This window comes from Malaclemys terrapin, chromosome 5, assembly GCF_027887155.1.
Source record: "Malaclemys terrapin pileata isolate rMalTer1 chromosome 5, rMalTer1.hap1, whole genome shotgun sequence".
Taxonomy (NCBI): Eukaryota; Metazoa; Chordata; order Testudines; family Emydidae; genus Malaclemys; species Malaclemys terrapin.
The window spans coordinates 17491266-17514088 of NC_071509.1; the positions used below are offsets into that span (position 1 = coordinate 17491266).

At 38.9% G+C, this 22823-nt stretch overlaps 1 protein-coding gene across 8 annotated transcripts in view; it reads right to left on the bottom strand.

Annotated features, from left to right (window-relative positions):
• The window catches only part of FAM53A (family with sequence similarity 53 member A), a 98767-nt gene that overhangs the window by 72350 nt on the left and 3594 nt on the right, over nt 1-22823 (bottom strand). Inside the window, exon 1 of one of the 8 annotated variants that reach the window (XM_054030598.1) lies at nt 10718-10737. The exons of 6 other annotated variants lie outside the window; for them this stretch is intronic. The gene's annotated coding sequence lies outside the window, so the exon portion shown is untranslated. Of the gene's footprint in view, nt 1-7244; nt 7265-10717; nt 10738-22823 lie in introns of those variants that run through there. One more of the 8 variants, XM_054030599.1, reaches the window with a different exon arrangement.

Consider the following 22823-nt stretch of genomic DNA (forward strand, 5'->3'; position numbering starts at 1 on the left):
AATCCCTTTCCCCAAATGATGAAGGGCAACATTTTCTATGATTTCCAAACCTGAGTCTTAAATCTGCTGAAGAAGCAGTAACTTATGAGAAGTATCCCTCAAAAGGGATGGGGCAAGGGAGGAGATGGTTTAGGAACTGGATGGCATATCCTGATCCCACAGCTCTCAGAACACATTTGTCTGTGGTTATTGTTTCCCCAAGTCTTGTAGTTGTGGAACAGCCTGTCCCCAAACAGGAAGATACAGTCAGGGAAGTTGACAAGTAGTATGCTGACCTCAAGAGAAGAGTTAAATTGACTACTAGCTCAAAGCTAACGAAGAATAATATGGTTGGTTTCCCAGAGGGCCTTCTTCTCTGTGACTTGCGTTTCCTTTTGGAGACATCTTGTTGCCTAACAAGAGAAGTTGGCTGTCTGAAATACTCCTGGGAGTATTGATGATACAGTCGTTGCTGTCCACTCTTAATAGCTGGGGTATAAACTCCCAATGTGCACTAAGTGGTTCAAGTGTCCTTAAAAGAATGCAGTGTTTCACTATTTTTCTTTTCGGAAAACAAGAACAGGCCATCAAAAGGTAAGGCTTCTATATTTTGTTGGACCATGAGAGCTACCCCAGAGTTCTGAACCCAAGAAGCTTCTCTCATTGTTACAGCTGAGGCCATAATCCTGAAGGAAGCATCTGCTACATCAAGTGCTGATTGCAGTGACATCTTACCTGCAAACCTGGACATCCTATTCCAATTTACAAAATCATATTTAGATAACACCTGCTGATTTGCAGTGTGCATCTGTAACAATGAGGTAAAATAAATCTCTCCCCATTAAATCTAATCTCAGACTTTGTCTTTAGCTGTTGCCTTGTACCTTCCTCGTCAAACTCATTTGCAACCATTACAATAAGAGTTATGGTCTCAATGGAAGTAGAAGCGCTCAAATCATTGCATACGTACATAGTACCACTTATCCGTATGCCCTACTGTGGGAGATAAGGAAGCAGAGGTATGCCACAAGGACTTTGCAAGCTCCAAAAGAGCATCATTTATAGGGAGAGCTACCCTCACCAGGGATGAAGAATGTCTACCAATTCATAGGTATTCTCTGGGACAAACTCAGCTTGGATACCCAAGGCATCCCAAAGGTCCCAGGGAGGCCTCCGCTGAAATGAACATGGTACAGGACACCAGTATGTACTGGGCCAAGAACCTCTCCCCCTATTGGAACTGTGCCAGTCCTCGTACCCACAGTGGATACCCCAGAGACCTAGAAGACTTCCAACCTAGAAGACTTCAGAAGGAGGCAGATAGATGACAACTCTGAGCCTGAGGAACCATTCAAATAATCTGCTACCCTGGGGAGCCAGAAAGCATTCAGACTGCCTTAGGTACAGTAAGAATCCCACAGTGCTCAGAACAGTACAGTAGCCAAACCTGTGAGTACCAGTTGCAATACTGATGTGGGACTAATGCTCAGGACCAGAATGGCCATCAGTGCTGAGTAGGTCTGTACCGAATCTGAAGAACTGGTCTGTACCAAAAGTGTAGAAGCTGCGATTGTCATCAGGGCTGAACAGGATATCAGTTCCGACAAAAGATATCTCAGTGCTGATAATCGGACTGGATTCAATTCTGTAACATGATTCTTAATTGGTCCTGCGGAAGACACCAGAAACAGCCTGTAGTCTGAAGTAGCCAACCCAGATGGTCCTGGGGTCACAGAAGTCATCGCCACACCTGAGGACTGCAGTATCAGAAGGAGTGTATGACAGAGAGGCAGAGTAAATCCACTGCTTCGTGGGGTCGATATAGTCAGTGCCAAGACTGAGGTAATCAGAACCGGATGCAACAGACATCCCACATTTCAAGGTTTCCCCTCTTTCCTCTATACCAGGAATTTTATACACAGAATAAAGAAGTTCCAAGCATACAGTAGGAGCCATAATCTCAGTACAACCTGAAGAAAATGCCTCCAAAGGTTATCTGTCAAGGCTATACATATAGACAGATTCTGTCCTCAGACTATTTAATAAAGGAAAGCAAGCTTCAGAATATACTGTTTACTATGACTGTCAACAAAAGCTCCTTTTAATCTTTTTTTGCACCACAGATCTCAAGAAGCGAGATATGATTCACATCAGATCTGGTCACCACTGATCACAGCTCCTACAGCTAAGGGAGAAACATTTGTCATGGCATAACTTCTCCCAGTTTTGTGCTCGCTAGTGTGATCTTCATAACCAAAACTGAAGAAAGAATATCTGAAGTCACCTTTGAAATGTAGACAACTTGTTGAGAATGAACTTCAAAGAAGCTCCTCTACATCCTAGTGCCTGCAGTGACTGATAAACAAAAACAGAAAGATGAAAAAGACAAATCCTTTCTTTGTATCACCTCTGAGTGTTACCCAGACAAGCTATAGCAGTCCTTATTTCCACCATTTTCCACAAGATTTCTTACCAACAGTCTCAGCAAGACTCAGTTCATCCAGGAAGTAACCTCTAGGTTTCTTCAGGTACTTCAGGAAATGCTTATCTTTTGATAGTCTGAGGAAAAGGAGAATTTGCTGAAGATTCAGACTTTGGATTAGGATAACAAGGGTCTCCAACTCTTATCTCCACTTCAGCAAATCGAAGCAGCCAGTCGCCCCATTGGTCTGGATTCCAGATCTAGACTTTACTTTACCAGCAGACTCCAACAACAGATCCTTGATTGTGTATCCCTAGGCTTTGAGAGGCTGCCTGGACACATCAACAAGTAATGCACCAAGTAGAACATCTCAGATTACTACCCTGCTTCCACCTACCTGCCCTCTCCCCACAACCCCCCAGTCTTGCTTTACTCCTACAACCATGTAAGAAGCCCATCTGGTATTAATTGCTAAAGTTATAAATGTATGTTTTATGCCATCGGAAAAGTGGTATTCCAAACCAGTTATCACAGAGAAGCCATTATGTGCTAGCTCCTTCTCTTCAAAGAGAGCAGCTTCCAAATTCAGATCAGAATTTCAGTGAAAGAGATATCAAGATGGTAACCAAAATATGTTTTTATAAACTCAAAAAGCTCATGGCCTGGCAGGATTAAAATTCCAAAGTACTTTAAGTTTAGCCCTGGGGTATTCAGGACACAACAAACAAAAACAAAAAAAACAAAATCAAAAGTCAGTTCCTTGGACCAGTATGGTTTTTTGGTTCAAGTCTAAGACTGACTACAGAAGTTCGAGACCTATGTAGTTTTCGATCCCTAATTGTCATTTTCTAATGAAGCCTTTACTACTACTATTACTATAATATTATTAGAGTAGTACATTTCCAGTATTTAGTTCTGGGGCCAAAGTACCAGAGAAGTACTACTGCTACACCAGGGGCATGATTCTCATGAACCACCAGGTCTAGAAGTACTACTGGGATCTTTATTTAATATGGGAAAGTCTCCCCCCCCCCCCCCCAAATGGTTATTCTCCTTTTACGAGACAGAAGTTCATTTCAGAAAGCAGTGGGACAGAACTGATGTCCTATCCATAGTTAAAAACAAGGTTTGTAGGCTCTATTTGTGCTGACCAGATATAGCGTTTAACATCTAGCTAGCAAATCCTACTTAAGCAGCAGTTACTGTTTCCCTGGCATGCACAAACACTGTATAAAAAAATTACACAAACATAGTAATCAAAAACTAGGAACTGAACCAAAAAATACAAGGAATCTAACAAAACATTTACGTTCCAAGGGTCTTCAGCTAAGAGAATTACAGTGACCTTAGCTACAAAAAGCTTCGCCAATTCGCCACACAATGCTTTCCAAAACATGCCACAGAATTCTAAGGTTCTATGCAGTGTTCAGCTAGGTATGCTATACATTAGAAGGGGAGTGGGGAGAAAAAAGATTTATAAATATTTGAAGAGACATTTTGTTTGTATGAAGTGAGAAATACTGAGTTTAATTTTCAGACAATATCAAGACTGGAGAAGCACAAAGCATGTGAATGACTTCAGAAGTAGGTCGACAATAGAAGAAGATATCTCAATTGCTCTATAAAATTCCCTGTTATCCAGTGGGTCAGCTACACTAGATTTGAAGAACTAAGACTCAGGGGGTCATTAGCTCCAAAAAAAAGGGATGAAGAGAATACATTAAGTGCACCTTTGAGAGCTAGACTCAGCCAAGTTGCCATGGAATCCAGAACCTATAAAGACTGCTAGGCCAAGACCCATTTCCTGTAGCAGAGGAAAGTCTGATCCTAGATCTTCACCAACCAATAGCAACAGATTGTCCACTTCAGCAACTGGAGAAAAGCAGCACAAAAAATACACCCAAATTAGAGATTACATCCTACACAGATTGGCAACTGCTTACCTACCTCCCACAGTCTGGATGGGAGAGTCTGCCTGCAAGAGAACAAAGCCTGTACCACCACACACAGGTTCATGGTACTGCTGTACTCAACAGGAGCTGGTGTTTTCTGACCTGGCCTTTGTACTCAAAGGGAGTGAAGTGCATAAGATCAGAAGACAGTGCCAGAGAACCATGCCACTAAGCCTCACCCAAAGCCTTCTGTGTTAGACAGGGAAAACCTACAAGTGGATGGGGGTGTGGGGGAGAGGAAGAGAAAAAATTATAAAATTTAAACCGAAGACAGCTTCCTGGCAGTGGAGGCAGCCAACAAACCCCTCATGTAGGAGAAGTGCCACAAGAGAAGGTTGGTCTGTTTTTCAACCCATCTCCCCCTTCTGTAAAGGAGGCATAAAACCCACTGCCTGTACTGGCACAGAGTCTGAGCAAAAACTCAGTCTTACATGGAAACTGAAATATTTCAGTACAGTGAGAAGATCTTTAAAATGTTCCTCAATATATTATTGCTTACTAAAAGTTCTATTCTTTATTTCTTCAGGCCACTGTCACAGATATAGCAATTCTTTCTAGGAGGATCACCCCCCTCAAGTTATTTTATAAGGTGGGACACAATCCTTTTTTTAATAGCACTAAACGGGCAAATTCGAAACCAATAAACGTAAATAAACGAGGAGTCCGACTGTGGAACTAATTGCTATAGGAAGTCATTAGCAAGATTCAAAAGAAGTTGGACATTTATATGGATATCAAGACTATCCAAAAGGTATAATTAGTGATAATTTTGGAAGAGATATTAAGCATCATTCTGCACTTACACCTAGCTATTAGAGACCAGGATGAAACACACCACCAAGATCAGATGTGACTATCCCACATCTTCATACTGCTGGGTTCTTGCATCTTCGTCTGAAACAGTGGTTCTCAACCTTTTGGGGCTCAGGACCCTTTTGTAAACCTTGATGGCCTGTCATGACCCAATGAATAGCTTTAGTATAAAAAGCATCTGGTTTACTAAGTATTTTTTTACCCATGATATAATATACACATTAACTTAGTAAGTACTAGATAAGTACACCATGTAACCCAGGGGTTCTCAAACTGGAGGTCGAGACCCCTCAGGGTGTCACAGGGGGTCAGCCTCCACCCCAAACCCTGCTTTGCGTCCAGCATTTATAATGGTATTAAATATATTTAAAAAGTGGTTTTAATTTATAAGGTGGGGGGGTCACACTCAGAGGCTTGCTATATGAAAGGGGTCACCAATACAGAAGTTTGAGAACCACTGATGTAACCCAATAAGTACATTTAGGTGACCACTCGTTGATAAAACCTGACCTGAAATATATGGTACTGGCCACTGTCCGAGAGAACACTAAACCAGATGAACCTTAGAGGCCTGATCCAATATGTAAACTCCTATATTACCTCTGTTCTCTTCCTTAAAAAAAAAAAAAAAAATCTATGAACACACTAGTGACTTTTTAAAGTCTACTTACAGCATCTAGACACAACTGCACCTGAATAGGATAAATCCAGTTCCATATGTGCCTGCTATTGACATTAGCTGCAGAAAACCTGGAGAAATAGCTTTTTGGAGGTTCTTTCTCCACCAAATCTGAATAAAGGTTTCTCCCACATAGTGTTACTGAACTAAACTGGTGCATAACTACACCATATCCTTTAATATTGTGCTATAAAGTCTGGTCTAGTAAGGCTTTCGTACATTGCTTTTACCATTATTAGAATTAGCTTTACTAGTTTGGAACTCAAGGAGTTTGGGCAGTGACTACTGATCCATTCTGTTAAGTCTCTCCATATACACATATTTCAAGGAAAATAGAGTCCTAGGCAGTTTACTGAAATATTTTAGTTGCCTAAAATATGTTTTGGGTTTTTAAAAAGTACTTGGCTAGACAGCCACCAGCTAATTTTAACTATTAAAAACTCTTCTTCAAAATTACATGAATCAGATAACAGCTAATTAAGTTTAGGAACAAGCCATCATAGGAGCAGATTTATTTAATTTCATCTGAACACACCCTCTTTTTATGAGCATGTGCCATTTAAAACAGAATGAAATAACTGTTCAAACAATTTAAGTCTCTCTAACAAGACACAAAACAAAGATTCCTGGGGGAAAACTGACATGAAACTCATAATTCATTAGGAATAAGAATTTCTACACATTAAACACTGACAGAATAATAGTGCCCTAAGCCCCTGAAGGTTTTACTGTACTCTTCAGAGAGGCTAGTGCTTGGGGACCTGAAGCAGAGATTACAAAGATGTAGCCCAGCTGGCTATGACACTCTGATGACCCTTCACTGCACTCAAGTGGTGGTGGGGAAACGGGGAGAGGGGAGAAGAAAAACCTGAGAACAGACTAAAGGCCAGCTGCACTGCTGGTCCCATCCCTCAAAGAGAGTTTTCTAGATGTTCTTTCTTCAGAAAAGTTTGTTTTAATTAACATTTAGAATAGAAAGTAAGATAAAACAGTGCATAGTGAAACCACAGGGCAAGCTAGGGGAGCCTTATAAAGGGAAATCCATGTCTCTCTGTGATTAGAAACAAGTAGATAAAAATTATTTAGCCCTTCAAAAGGTTTCTAAATACAGTCCCACACAAGAGGTTAAAAAGGAATCTTATTAACTACAGAGTGACAAGTCCTGTTATAGTTTAAAACTGGTTAAAAGACCAGAAGCAACAGAGTAGGAATAAACAGCCAAACTCTCACCATGGAAAGTGGTTAATAATGGGATACCCCACAGGTGAGTTAAGGTTGGTGTTCTCTGTATTGATTAATAACCTGAAAAAGGATGAATAATGAAGTGGCAAACTTTAACAGTTTTTTTTTTTTTAACACTTAAAAACAAAGAAGAAATAAAAAAAAACTAAAAACCTACCAAGATCAGATGTTTTTCCAGAAGATCTGCTCTAGGAATTATTTTGGGGAAGTTCCATGGCCTGTGTTATATAGGAGGTCATGCTAGATAATCACAAGGGTCTTCTCTAGCGTTGGAATCTATGACTCTAGTATGGATTGTAAGGATCTTCAAAAAGTCCCAACAAAAACAACTCGTGAAGTTTGGGGTCCACAAGGCCAAACTAGTAAAAACTGGAAGGAATAATTTCAGCTACTTGTATACAGTTATTGGTTCTGAGTTTAAGAAAGGGAGCTATTTATGTAGACAATTCAGTAGGCAGTAATGGTTACAGCAAATAAAGAGAGAAAATATATATGCATAGATTCCAAAATTGACTGCAAAGATTACAAAGGGATCTCACAAAACTGGACGACAGGGCAACAAAATGGCAGATGAAATTCAATGTTGATAAATGCAAAGTAATGCACACTGGAAAACATAATCCCAACTATACATACAAAATTATAGTGTGCAATTTAGCTGTTACCACTCAAGAAAGAGTCACTGTGGACAGTCCTTTGAAAGTCTGCTCAAGATGCAGCACTAATCAAAAAAGCTAACAATGTTAGGAACCATTCGGAAAGGGATAGATCAGACAGAAAATATCATGCCACTAAATAAATCCATCGCATGTCCACACCTGGAATACTTCTTGCAGTTCTTGTCGTCCCATCTTAAAAAAAAAAAGGATATATTAGATTTTGAAAAAGTACAGAGAAGGTGAACAAAAATTATTAGCGGCATTGAACAGTCTTCAGATGAGGAGAGATTAAAAAGACGGACCGTTCATCTTAGAAAAGAGATGACTATGAGTAGGTATGATAAAAGCCTATAAAATCATGAATGGTATTGAGAAAGTGAATAAGGAAGTATTATTTACCCTTCACATAACACAAGAACCAAGGGTGTCACAATGAAATTAACAGGTACAGTAAAAGCTGTGTCATGCAGCCCTGCACCAACAGAAAGCTCTATAAATGACATTTCTTATCTTCATAGAAAGTCTGATTTATAGTCCGGCCAATGGGAGCTTCTGAGCCAGACTATGAGTTAAAAAAAGCTTTTACTGTAGTAGGTTTAACAAACATAAGGAAGCACTTCAACATAGTTAACCTGTAGAACTTGTTGTCACGGGATGCTATGAAGGCCAAAAGTATAATTGGGTTAAAAAAAGAATTAGAGAAGTTCACGGAGGATAGGTCCATCAATAGCTATTAGCACAAAGTAGTCAGGGACATAACCCCATGCTCTAGTTATCCCTAAATATCTGACTGCCAGAAGCTGGAATTGGATGACGGGGATGGATAACTCAACAAGTTGCCTAGGTTTGTTCATTTCCTCTGAAGCATCTGGCCCTGACCTGTCAGAAGACAGGCTACTCAGCTAGATGGACTATTGGTCTGATCCAGTATGGCCATTCTTATGTAACATATAATAAAATGCATTTACCAAGTACCTTTGACCACCTCACCTACTCTGACCACTGACCCTTCTCCCAAGGACGATTCTAACATTCCACACTTCTCAAAAGCTTCAAACAGCTGTTCTGGTTACATAAATAAGCCTTCCTGAAAAGTTGTTTTTTTCTTACTCTCCCTAAAAGTGAAATTTGCCTGTTTAAGGCCTCAGGCCAGGTGGAAAACGTTCAGCTTAAGGTCTGATACGTCATGACCTTGTGTGGCTCCAAAAAGGAGCTTTATATACCTCTAACCATGGAAGCGCCCATAATATTTGACTGTGTGTGTCATGGAAAGCTATTAAGTGATTTTGTAAGTTTTAAAAATCTGTTATTTCCCCTTCAGTCCTGTACAGTCAGACCTCTGCATTTTAAGGCACTTGGCTTTATGGATAGAGAGATTCAAAATTTCACTGGAATCATTTTAAGACTAGTTTATTTCTACAGTAGTTAAATATTGTACATTAGTGGTTTTGTCAGCCTTATTCTTCAGGGCAAATCTGAATTTTTCCCTCCCACGGTATAGTTCTATTCAATTTAATGCAATAAAGAAAGTTTACACATCCTCCTCTGAAGGATCCAGATTTAGCTTCTACCTCTAGAAAGAGGATCATAGCCTGGTATCTTCACAGTCAATATGGTAGTCCTTATGTTCAATGCACCACTTTGTCACCAGAGGGTTTTTGTTTATTTTAAAACACACACACACACACACACACACACACACACACACACACACACACTAAAGTGTCCCCCAAAACACCTTCAATATATTTAACAGAAAAGCCAACAAGAGAAAAATTATGTGAGAACAAATGGATATAGGATTAGTTATGTAAGTGAACTCTACAGGCATACACGTGTCATTTAAAAAGGCTTTTTGCTGTATCATCTATCTTGAAAGTGCACAAAACAGATACAAGATACAGTGCACAACAGACAAGACAGCTCCATTCTGCAGCCCAAACTTACTCTCAATCAAGACTAAACATATGTAGCAGCTTATTACTAACAGTAAACTTTCAAAAAGAAAGTGTGAACTCAGGAAATAGGGAAAACACTTTCTAGATATTTAAAAAGCGACACTGCGAGGCCCGAAATTTAGGCTATTAAATTTAAAAACAGAACTATGTTTTTTACTATTGCATGATTGTGAATTTTATTTAGATTTAAACATTTGTCTGTAGCATTTGTAATCCCAAACATCATAGCATAATAATAGAGCATGGAAACCAAAAAGTGAAGTGACCCCCCCTTTTCATTTCTTTTGGGAAATGCAATGTACATGGTAGAAGCAGCATAAGGATTGAAGAGTGTGCATTTTCAGTTTTAATCCCAGAAGGCATTTGTAGTATAGTTAAGGCCACAACTCTTCCAAGTTTATTTTAACTACTCTCCTGTAAATAAAAACAAATTCAGCTGAGCAAAGCGGTCTATATTTCCAATTCAATTAAACCATAACTTCATTTATGTTTAGCACACGTAATAGGTGAAATGGTTAAACAATGTTCAGGTTGAACATGCAGCCACAACTCTGCCCTCCCTCCTCCACACTACCTGCTTTGTAACTGATGTCTGAAACTTAATGCCTATGTACACAGTACTTTCCGGATACAAAAACTAATTTCTTATCCTTCCATAAGTACACTAATTTCATTGGCACAATGGTTAGATACCTTTCCTTACAAACTTTATTTAAATTATAAAATTCTCTTCTTTATAACAATCATTTTGCCATCAATTTTCCTTTGCAGACATACTTAATAAAAATTACTGTTTGAGGATGTCTTGAGAAAGAAGTGTGCAGCTGTGGTCTTTTACCATTTCATACGTAGCCTGCTTGAATTTTTCATGCAATTTATCCTTCACCTGACTAAAGCTTAAAATACTACTTCCACCAAAAAAAATTTTTTTTTAAATATATGCAATAAACTCTGAGTGAGAATGTACAGGTGTTACATCTAGATACTATTGATTTGAGAATTAAATGAGTTACCAATCCTGCAAGTTGATCTCTAGCGGTGGAGCCATATACCCAAGTGGAGCCAAAACAGTGAAGAGGACTCCGCACTCCCCTATGCCATCAGGTCTTTACAATGCAAGTTCTTTTGGGCACAGATCCCATCCTCTTGTGTGCAGCATCTAACACAAAAGGTAATTAATGCACATGTTGTCTGGGACCTCTGAACACTATTGCAGTACATGAACAAGTTAATAAGGACTAGCCAGGTTTTTACTAAGGACCTAGATGAAAGGTCCTGTTTATGGAGAGGACCACCCCCCCCCCTTTTTTTTTTTTTTTTGGAGCTGAGAGGACTGGGAGGACAGTCAATCTCCACGTATGTCCGTATATACACGCTCACCCACACATTTATAGCACTAGCCCTTGGGTCCATCTGCCATTTGTTAAAGAGATTTTCAGACCCAAAAACCTCACATCCACCTCTTCCAGTCTAGAAACCTAGTATCCTAGCAAATCAAGTATCCATTCAACTGTATTTACTAAAGCTGATTGACTAAACTCAAGTAAGTATTTTGCCAGCCAGGGACTGCCAAGGAAATCAGATTTCCACTCCTCTCTTGTTGTTAGAAAAACATTCCCTGTATAGGAAACTTGACCATGACAGTTATACAAAGGATTCCAGAAGTCTGAGTTGTGGCTGAAATAGAAAAGTAGAAACTATTTTCAGACATTTACAATAATCCACTTGCTCTGCAAAAACCCATATGCTGAAGCTGCATCCCTTTTCATTCTTACATCTGGGTGCTGGGGATAACAGAAGCTGTTGCCTAGGCAAGCGATTGGTGGAGTGACGTGGATGAGGTGGAAAAGATAGCTTGGATAGATGGAATGTGGAGAAATAAAGGAGGTGGATGTATTCCAGGAAAGGAGCAACAATGAAAACGTTGGTAAGGCTAGAGCATACATTGCCCCCCTTCCCAAGGACCCCCAGGCAGTGGGGCTCAGGCTTTGGCTTCAGCCTCAGCCCCAGAAAGTCTAACACCAGTTTTGGTGACCCCATTAAATGGTGTCGCAACCCACAGTTTGAGAACCCCTGAAATAGAGGGATTTTATCCTTGCTGTAAATGAGGAGCTCAAGGCAATCTTAACTAGAGTCACTACCATAAATCCAAATATTTCAGTACCACAATGCACTCTCCTCACTTAGTCTCCCAACTTAGTCTTCCCTGAGCCTGTAACAAAACATCCATTAATTTCAACAGGGGAAAATTAGGGCCACAGTTATTGATTTAGTTCCAGAAACCAGAGTCAGAAATGCAGCCAGAGTTGGCTATAATTCCATCAAACTACCAATATTACCATTATTTCTGGCTCCCCAAATGGCTAGTAATGTTTATTAAAATAAAAGTCACCCTCTTGCCTTTCAAATGAAAACTTAAGTCATAAAATACCTAGCCTGATATTTTCAGGAGGACATACTTTATGTCATTACAGAAATCACAGCTGCCACACTTAATTTTACATCTGTACATCAGAAAGCATCAGTTTAACATCTTCCACGGCATTAAGAATTTGATCCCAACACTGAGATTTTTGCTTCAAAACAATAAAAAAAACATACATATTCCCCAAGATGGATCGATATAGATTTATCTTTCTAATACATCTAGTAGTGCTGTAGTTTCAGTCAGTGATGTAATATCTTACTCTCTGGCATAGGTTTGGGGGAAAAAAGTCTCCTCACAATAAAATAAAAATACATACCCAACCTCTTGGCTGTAATGTATGTGACTTCCAACTCTGGAAGTTAGCTGAACTAGATATTACAGAATGCTAGTGATGTAGCCCCATTTTACAGACTGAAACTTAGAGGAGAGTTTAAGCTTAAATTAAGTTCAAAGGCTAAAAAGAAGTCTGTGGCTTCTGTTCTCAACTCTGGCACATCTTTAGAGTCCCCCCTTCTCTTTAAGTGCAAGAAAATCATTCTCAGTTTTTGTCTTGCAGTCAGAATTTAAAACACAACAATGGAGACATTTAATAAAAACACAAGTGCTATGCACTTCTTGAATGATATATTTTAGGGGAAAGTCTAGTATTTTTAAGGTGTAGGAATTATTAATTTTTCAAAGTTAGTGCCTTATTTTTCAAAGCTCTTATCTGACTTGTCATAAGTGCTGAGTTTCTGAACAGATTTGTGTCACAAGGGACTAAAGGGTAGAGCACCCATTAATGGTTAAATCTTACCACTCAGGAGTTCAGAGAGACAAGGTGGGTGAGGCAATATCTTATTAGAAGTTCAGCAGTGTCCTGTCCAAATATTAAACAGGACGATCTAAAGCACAGTACTGGTGGGGGAAGAAGGCACACATATGCAGCCATCCAGATGTGCTCCCCTACAAGTACTGAGCAATACAGCAGGCCAATATTTTCAAATTTGTTTCTCTGAACAGTAGTTCTACCATTATACCTCCCAAATGCCCTTCATTCCAAGGAACAGTGAGTCTCTGTTATATACATGCCATACAAGTCTGGTCTCTCCCTTTTGTTGTTGGAAGTTTACATCAGAAACAAGGCATTGTGAAACTAAGTTTACAGAAAGCTTTAAGTATGTATTTTACACTAAAAGAAATTAATCCAACATCATTTGAACCAATGTAAGTATCCATGTGATACTATTTTCATTCCTCTTCTCTTTCTTCATCCTACCTTTTTAACTTGCCTCACTCAAGTCTTGCCTCAAATTGGACTGAAAGCACAGCAGCACAGGAACTGTCTTTTCCTACGTATAGCACCTACTACAGTGGTGCTCTGATCCTAGTTGGGGCTTCGGGCTCTAACATAATACAAATAGATAATGTAAATAACCAGCAAGTGTGTTAGACTTGGACAGTTGGGCTAAGTCTTTGACAAACTTTGGCAGGTGAACCGTGCAGTTCTTATGAATCTAGACTCAAATCACACACCCCTAAATATATATAAAAAACCCCGTTTTCACAAACGGCAGGAAGCAGCGTACAAAAGCATGTAGTAGCACTTTAAAGTTACTACAAGTTCTTATGAGGAAAAGTGTCCGTCCGAGTCTCCCTCCCACCCCCAAATGTTATGAAGGTAGATCTACTTTTTGGAAGTGTTATGATATCACACATTATATGAGGGCAAACAATTCACTAAAATGGCATACGAAGAGCCTGTGGCTGAATTGGGTTAGCCACATCTTTCATATGGAGTTATGGCCTATGGAGGCTACAGGACCCCGCTCCATTTAGTCTCAAGCAGACTTGATGCTCAAATTAAGAGAGAGCTGTACAGGTTGTATCCTGCAGTTCTCACTTGAACCTCCCTATTTAGGATCAGGATGGATACAAACTGCTCCATTGTATGCAGATTAGGGATAGTTCTTGAGCTCTAAAGTTGCCAATGCAGCAGACCTTTGGAGACCCATAATGTGATATATTATGGGTCCACCTATCCAAAATTTAAAAAGTTCAATGTCAACAGAAAACTTGAAGGCAGAAAGCCATTATACACTTCACAATCAAATTGGGAAATAAAAGATTTAAAAAGTATGACCTTTAAGAGAAAAAAGCCACATTATTTTGAGGGACTGTGGTGGGGCAGGGAAAATATTGGCGTTACATTAGCTATCTTCCAGTCATTGGGTACAGAAGCAGATCTAAAGGACAGGTTACAAACCATAGTTAATAGTTCCACAATTTCACATTTGAGTTCTTTTCAGACCTCTTGGGTGAATGCCATCTGGTCCCGGTGACTTGTTACTGTTAAGTTTATCAATTAATTCCAAAACCTCCTCTAATGACACTTCAATCTGTGACAATTCCTCAGATTTGTCACCTACAAAGGATGGCTCAGGTTTGGGAATCTCCCTAACACCCTCAGTCATGAAGACTGAAGCAAAGAATTCATTTAGTTTCTCCACAATGACTTTATCGTCTTTAAGTGCTCATTTTGTATCTCAACTGTTTTCCAGGGGCCCCACTGGTCGTTTAGCAGGCTTCCTGCTTCTGATGTACTTAAACATTTTGTTATTACCTTTTGAGTTTTTGGCTAGCTGTTCTTCAAACTCCTTTCTGGCTTTTCTTATTGCATTTCTACACTTGATTTGGCAGTGTTTATGCTCCTTTCTATTTACCTCACTAGGATTTGACTTCCACTTTTTAAAAGATGCCTTTTTATCTCTCACTGCTTCTTTTACATAGTTGTTAAGCTACAGTGGCTCTTTTTTAGTTCTTTTACTGTGTTTTTTTTAATTTGGGGTATACATTTAAGTTGGGCCTCTATTATGGTGTCTTTGAAAAGTGTCCATGCAGCTTGCAGGCATTTCACTCTAGTCACTGTACCTTTTAATTTCTGTTTAACCTCATTTTTGCATAGTTCCCCTTTCTGAAATTAAATGCCACAGTGTTGGGCTGCTGAGGTGTTCTTCCCACACAGGAATGTTCAATGTTGTTATATTATGGTCACTATTTCCAAGAGGTCCTGTTAAGGTTACCTCTTGAACCAGATCCTGCGCTCCACTCAGGACTAAATCGAGAATTGCCTCTCCCCTTGTGGGTTCCTGTATCAGCTGCTCCAAGAAGCAGTCATTTAAAGTATTGAGACATTTTGTCTCTGCATTTCATCCTGAGGTGACATGTACCCAGTCAATATGAGGATAATTGAAATCCCCCACTATTACGGAGTTCTTTATTTTGACAGCCTCTCTAATCAACCTTAGCATTTCATAGTCACTATCACTGTCCTGGTCAGGTGGTCGATAATAGATCCCTACTGTTATATTCTTATTAGAGCATGGAATTACTATCCATAGAGATTCTATGGAACATGTCGATTCATTTAAGATTTTTACTTCATTTGATTCTACATTTTCTTTCACATATAGTGTCACTCCCCCCAACCCCCCACGACCTGTTCAGTCCTTCCGATATATTTTGTACCCTGAAATGATTGTGTTCCATTGATTGTCCTCACTCCACCAGGTTTCTGTGATGCCTATTATATCAATATCCTTCTTTAACACGAGGGCACTCTAGTTCACCAATCTTATTATTTAGACTTCTAGCATTTGTGCTCAAGCACTTTAAAAAAAACTTGTCATTGTTTATTTGTCTGCCCTTTTCTGATGTGTCAGATTCTTTATGTGAATGTTTCTCGTCTGATCTGGCCCATACTTTATCCTCTTCCATCCTCTCCTCCTGACTGAAACCTAGAGAATCTTTGTCAATAGACTCTCCTCTAAGAGAAGTCTCTGTCTGATCCACGTGCCCCTCTGCAGCAATCGCCCCCCCCCCCCAAATCTCTTAATTTAAAAACAGCTCTGCAACCTTTTTAAATGTTAAGTGCCAGCAGTCTGGAACCACTTTGGTTTAGGTGGAGCTTATCCTTCCTGTATAGGCTCCCCCATCCCAAAAGTTTCCCCACTTCCTAATAAATCTAAATCTCCTTCCTCCCTTCACCATCGTCTCATCCATGCACTGAGACTCTCAAGCTCTGCCTGCCTACCCGGCCCTCCGCGTGGAACTGGAAGCATTTCTGAGAATGCCACCATAGAGGCCCTGGATTTCAGTCCAGTCTCTTGTTTTCCTCTGGACTTTCTCCAATTTGTCCACATCTTTCCTGCAATGTGGCACCCAGAACTGGACACATTACTCCAGCTGAACCCTTATCAGCACAGAGTAGAATGAAAGCACTACTTTTCATGGCTTGCTTAAAACACTCCTGCTAATACATCCCAGAATGATGCTTGGTTTTTTTTTGTTTTTTTTTTTGGCGCAAAAGTGTTACACCAGGGGTCCCCCTAAACATTTTCTGTCACGCCTCCCCTTACCCATAATGGAACTGGTGTCCCCCGCCCTTCCCCAGAACTGTGGTCAGAAGCCACAGTTGAAAGCAGGGCTGAGACCAGGGTAGAGCGAGACTTGGTGGTGCCCCCAAATCATTGAAGATCTCCTGGTTAAGGCATTGTGGTCTCTTGCCCTACTTCCTATCTTTCCTACGCAGTGGGATAGTTTGCTTTTGTGATCTTCATACTCTCTGAAAAACTACCAACTCTCTCAAACTGCTTTTCCCTTTAGACTTGCTTCCCATGGGAACTTACCTACCAACTACCTTAGCTTGCTAAAGTCTGCCTTTTTGAAATCCATTATCTTTATTTTGCAGTCTTCCCTATCATTCCTTAGAATCATGAACTATCATTTCATGATCACTTTCGCCCAAACTGCCCAGCACTTCCAATTTCTCAACCAGTTCCTCCCTATTTGTCAAAAATCAAATCTAAAATAGCCTCTCCCCTAGTTGCTTTCTCCACCTTCTGAAATAAAAAAAATTGTATCCAGTGCTTTCCAAGGACTTGTTGGATAATCTGTGCCCTGCTGTGTTATTTTCCCCAACAGATGTCTGGGTAGTTGAAGTCCCCCATCACCACCAAGTCCTGTGCTTGTTGTCTAAATTAATATTTTTCAGAGCAAGGTAAATGTTTAAATAAATATTTTAAAAAGCCAGACATTCTTCAGAGAAAAGCTATTCTATATTATATCCTGCCTTCCCACTACATAAACTTTGAGAAACAATGCATGTCCTTCAAAAAAAATGTATTCACGGTGCTGTAGTGGATTTCTCCATCAACCCTCCCCTGCTCAGTTTGGCTCAATCAGTTCAGGAACAGCCTGATAACTCTTCCTGCTATGTTACACAACTCTTCCATTGCTATGAATAATGGCAATGATGTTTTATCATTTTTGTTAAAACTTTTTTGCAAAACTAGCATCTAGTCTGTGTTTGCTGTTGCCAGTTAAGTAATGCAGTATGATTAATTTTTATAGTCTTTGGCCCTGATCCTACAACTGGATCTGTACAAGCGGAACCCTCTGCTCACATAAAGCCCAACTGAAATCAACAGGATTGGGTGCAGGGATCTGCACTTGTTTGAATTATATGTCCAATATAAGGCAGTTTAGACCTAGAGTTTTAGCAGGTTTAACAAAAAAGCCTTTATGAAAACAAAGCAAGTGTTGTTGACATATAAAGCAGTTATTTCAATGCAAGTATCCCCTTTCAATGGTTACAACTGTAGTGTCTTATCACTAGGGTAGCAGTTCCCAAAGTGAGGCTACCATCAGCAGATGGGGTCGCAGCAATCCCACGTGTGAGGTCATACAGTACAGATGAGGCCATTTTGTAAAGCAAAATGGCATCCTCCATGTTGCGTGACCTTTCATGTCTGGTGTGTGAGAGGTCATACTGCATGGAGGACACCATTTTTAAATGGCATCCTCCATGCTGTCTGAGATCATAGGAATCAATACATGTGAACATGATGTCATGTAGGGAAAGTGTTTGGGAACTGCTGCATTAGGGCATAAGAACCATTCGGTAAAAACCTCTTTCACTGTTTGAAGTGAGATATGAACAAAGTTCAAATGGTGAAAAATAAATCAGGTACAAATTCAGTTTTCATCAACGAAAAGGGTTTTTGTTTTTAAAAAGGACTTTAAGAGTATAGTTTAATCTGATTATATTCTTTAATATCACAGCTGAAAATGCTATTGATAAATTGACTGTCTTTTCATGTAAATAAATACAGTTAGTAACAAGCCTGCCTGAGCCACGCAACTCCCTCTTTAACAAATGAAAAAGTCAGGACAACTATGCTCTCATACATCAGTCTTTCTCAATATAAAATAAACATATAAACAGTTAAATTAAGAACTGAAGAATGATTGGAAGATCTTTTTAATGTATACATCAAAATCTAGCTTTTCCACTATTTGTGCAGTTTTAGTATTCCATGCAACTGGTTTTCATTGTCCAGAATAGTCCATTTCACTTGATTCTTAGTTATTTTCCATCTTTTGGGTTTTCTTGCATTAGCATAATGCCACAATATTTGATTTGAATACTGTAGATCTTCTTTAAAAAAATTCCAGTGGATAGCCTAAAGTACACACATACTTCATATTTGGGCTTATGCTCAGTAAATTTGCCTTTAATTTAAACCCACCACCAAAACTTATTTTTTCTGCGAAATTTGACTTTCAGGGTCCCTCTAACAAAGTTTTAGAATTAAGAAAACAACCTCATTGGCTTTAAGATTTCATAGAATTTTATATATTTTTTAAAAAAATATGGACTGCATCAACGTTCTGGGAAAAGGAGTAAACAGTGAGGTGGCAAAATTTGCAGATGATGCAAAATTACTCAAGATAATTAAGTCCAAAGCAGACTGTGAGGAATTACAAAGAATTGCACAAAACTGGGTGACTGGGCAACAAAATGGCAGATGATAAATGTTGATAATGCAAAGTAATGCACACTGGAAAACTATACATACAAAATGATAGCTAATTTAGAGCCTGTTAGTACACAAGAAAGATTTGGAGTCATTGTAGATAGTTCTCTGAAAACATCCACTCAATGTGCAGCACTGGTACGCCCACACCTGGAATACTGTGTGCAGTTCTGGTAGTACCATCTCAAAAAAAAGCTATATTAGAATTGGAAAAGGTTCAAAGAAGGGCAACAAAAGTGATTAAAGGTATGGAACAGCTTCCATATGAGGCAAGATTAAAAACACTGGGACTGTTCATCTTTGAAAAGAGAGGACTCAGGGAAGATATGATACATGTCTATAGAATTATGAATGGTGTGGAGAGTGAATAAGGAAGTGTTATTTAACCCCTCAACACAAGAACCAGGGGTCACATGATGACATCATTGGCAGCAGGTTTAAAACAAACTAAAGGAAGTATTTCTTCACACAATGCACAGTCAACCTGTGTCAAGTATCAGAGGGGTAGCCGTGTTAGTCTGGATCTGTAAAAGCAGCAAAGAGTCCTGCGGCACCTTATAGGCTAACAGACATATTGGAGCATGAGCTTTCATGGGTGAATGAAAGCTCATGCTCCAATACGTCTGTTAGTCTATAAGGTGCCACAGGACTCTTTGCTGAGTCAACCTGTGGAATGCCTTGTGAAGGCCTAAAGTGTAACTGGGTTCAAGGAAGAACTAGATAAATTCATGTAGGCTATAGCCAAGATAGTCAGGGATAGTCAGTCCACACTCTTTCTTTAGGGTGTCCCTAAATTCTGACTGCCAGAAGCAGGCAGTGGATGACAGGGAATGGATCACTTGAAAGTGCCCTGTTCTGTTCATTCCCTCTAAAGTACTTTGTATTGACTGCTGTCGGAAGACAGGACACTGGGCTAGATCAATCATTGGTCTGAACCAGTATGGCCACTCATATTCTTATGCAATATTTTGTTTCTTTTATAATATAAATGTATGAAAGAATACTTAATAAACACTCACAGCTAAGATGTTAACCGCATAAGCCTCAAGACTTGTACTGACTTTTTTGGACATATCACTGCTTCTCAGGTATGTATCCACTTTACTAATATAGTCCACTTATCCACTAATATCAACCACTACAGATATGCAGTATTAGGAGCTACATATTCAGCTAGCACAACATCATTTTTCTCCTCATAGTTAGCATAGACTATCTTGTATCAAATGACTCCCCCATAATCTCCCCAATAACAGAAGCACCCCTTTTTTGTTTTACAATATAATAGACATACTGTCATTTACTGTCATAAACTGTTTCCTTCAGCTGGATAAACAGAAATGTTCTTGGCCACACTGTAAAGATGCTACAAGTGTGCCTGTGAAAATGTAGAAGCTAGATATTATAGGAGGGAGACAAGAGGCAGGAGCCATTTACATAATCTGCCATGCTAGATTTCTGATATTTTTGAATTATCCCATTGTATCTCTGCATGAAATGGATTGAGGCATTGTGAAAATATTTACATCAAAGTAGCAAAAATATCTTACAGCAAACACTGGACAAAATCTAGTGCCATAAAAGTAAGAAGAGCATGATAAATTACATCTTTATAACTAAAGACTTCTAAAGAGAATATTTTAGATACTAAACAAGCTTTTTTTTCATAGAAACATAGGAAAATTTAAGTTAAACTTTTAAAAACTATGAAATACTATAATTCAGATCCCTTAACAGAGAAAATTTGAACTTATTATAAACTCATGCCCAAACAGAAGAATTCTTCTATGTTTTAAGTGTTCTCATCACCTCCCTCAAACATGCAAAGAATGCAAAGAACAACTGTGTGTGTTAAAGTCTTAAAAAAAAATGAAAAAACAAACCCACGATCACCTACCTTCTAACATGGTCTGACAAGAGATTTATCTTACTATTAAAAAAAAAAAATCAAAGTATAAACAAAAAACAGATTCCTCAAATACAACTCTAAGTGGCATCATAAAATTTATTGCAGGAACAAAAATCAGGGTTGGAAAGTTTTAAGTACACGTTTCTAAAGGGAATAATCTATCAAACCACAGGAGGTGACCAGAACTGCCATCATCATTGCTGTTAACACAAAGGAATGTGTTTTGAGGGGGGGGGGGGGGGGGGCCAAAAACCCAACAATGGCTACCAGACTCCAGAGGAATTCTTGGGGATTGGGGGGAGAGGGGGGGAAATTACCCCTCACAACACACAATTTTGGTTTAAAAAAATTTAGTAATATTACTATGACATTACTTTAAATTACTACATTAAGCTTTCCAATCACATCAACTAAATTTCCCACAAGTTCTGACATACAAACTGGATTTCTAAAACTTAATGTAGAAAAAATGAAAGCACTATTCATAATACTTCTCCCTTCCCATCCAAATCATAATACTTTGCACAAAACTTGCACTCAAGGAGAAGAAAAGTAGAATATTGGAATTCAATATAGTTTTTGAAACATACTAAGCGAGCTATATTATATTAAATATTTAAGATATGGGGAGTTACAGGTTGGGCTAGACACAAACTGCTGGTTTTCTGCGATTGAGGCCTACAGAATACAGTCCGGTTATTCCAACATCAAATTTTGTAGAAGTTTACCACCATATGGCTCATCCAGTCATCACTGAGCCAAATATTAACAAAATAATTATAGCCAGATATTTTATGTTTATGTCTCATACACAGAATGCACTTGAATATTCTAGTGAAAACTGTAGTTGAGTAGAAGTTTGTATTTCACAACACAGAGAACAGAAAAAATAAACAATTTAAACAAAAAATATGGATGAATGCTTCCTAGGGAATCTGATATAAAGTAGCAGCAATCCTATTTTTAAAAAGTCATTAGAGCAACATATAATAGTAATTTAAAATAGACTTTTTTTTAAATTAGATTTAAGGTACTGTAAACTGCTGTTATCTGCCTACACTTCACCCCAAGCACATGTCCTCCCCATAAGCAAATCTTTAAGTTACATTCCCATTCAAAAATGGGATAGTTATACAGGGATAAACAAAAAGTCCTCGTTGGCTTGATCATGCACTCATGCCTGAAAAGCTTCAATAATCATTTAAACTTTTAATATAATCCCAACTTAAATCCCATGCTTCATTAAGGAGACTTTTGGAATTTTGTGCTCTGAACATTGAGACTCCAATTCACAGCACACATACACAAAGTATAATTAAAACATTTCCCTTACCAAATACTCTCAAAGACTTGTGCTCAAAGCTATTTTTATAAGATTAATCACATTTTAAAGCTGCAAAACACAAAAATTCAGGGCAATGTACAGCAAAGCCTGCAACAACAGCTCACGAGCTAATTTTAATGTAAGCACAGTGGACCAGAAAATAGATTTGACCAGCTGGCTAAACTCATCCTGAGGCCTACAACTCAGCATGCACATTTAAAAAACCAAAACAAAACAGTATCTATCTGTTCTGATTTCCCACGAACAGTTCAGGCTCCTCTCCATCACACGACATAAAGTACTGTTACTACTATAAAGCATTCTATTTTTCAAATAGCTATTTATTGGCACAGTTAGGAAAGATATGATGTACATAAAAAGAGGGTTTTATTTTTAGAACTCAGCCAAAGTTTAGAAAAAGATATGGGATACTAAAATACAAGGCCATCTCCAGCAAAGTTCCCCCTAATCTTAAAGTTACCTTTTTAGAGTGTGCAAGGTTTCCAGTACAATTTTATTTGACCTTTAAAGATCTCCTCTCCTAGGCACCTTAGTTTTGCTGGTCACTTGGGTGATTGCAGAGAACGAATTTCACTGCACT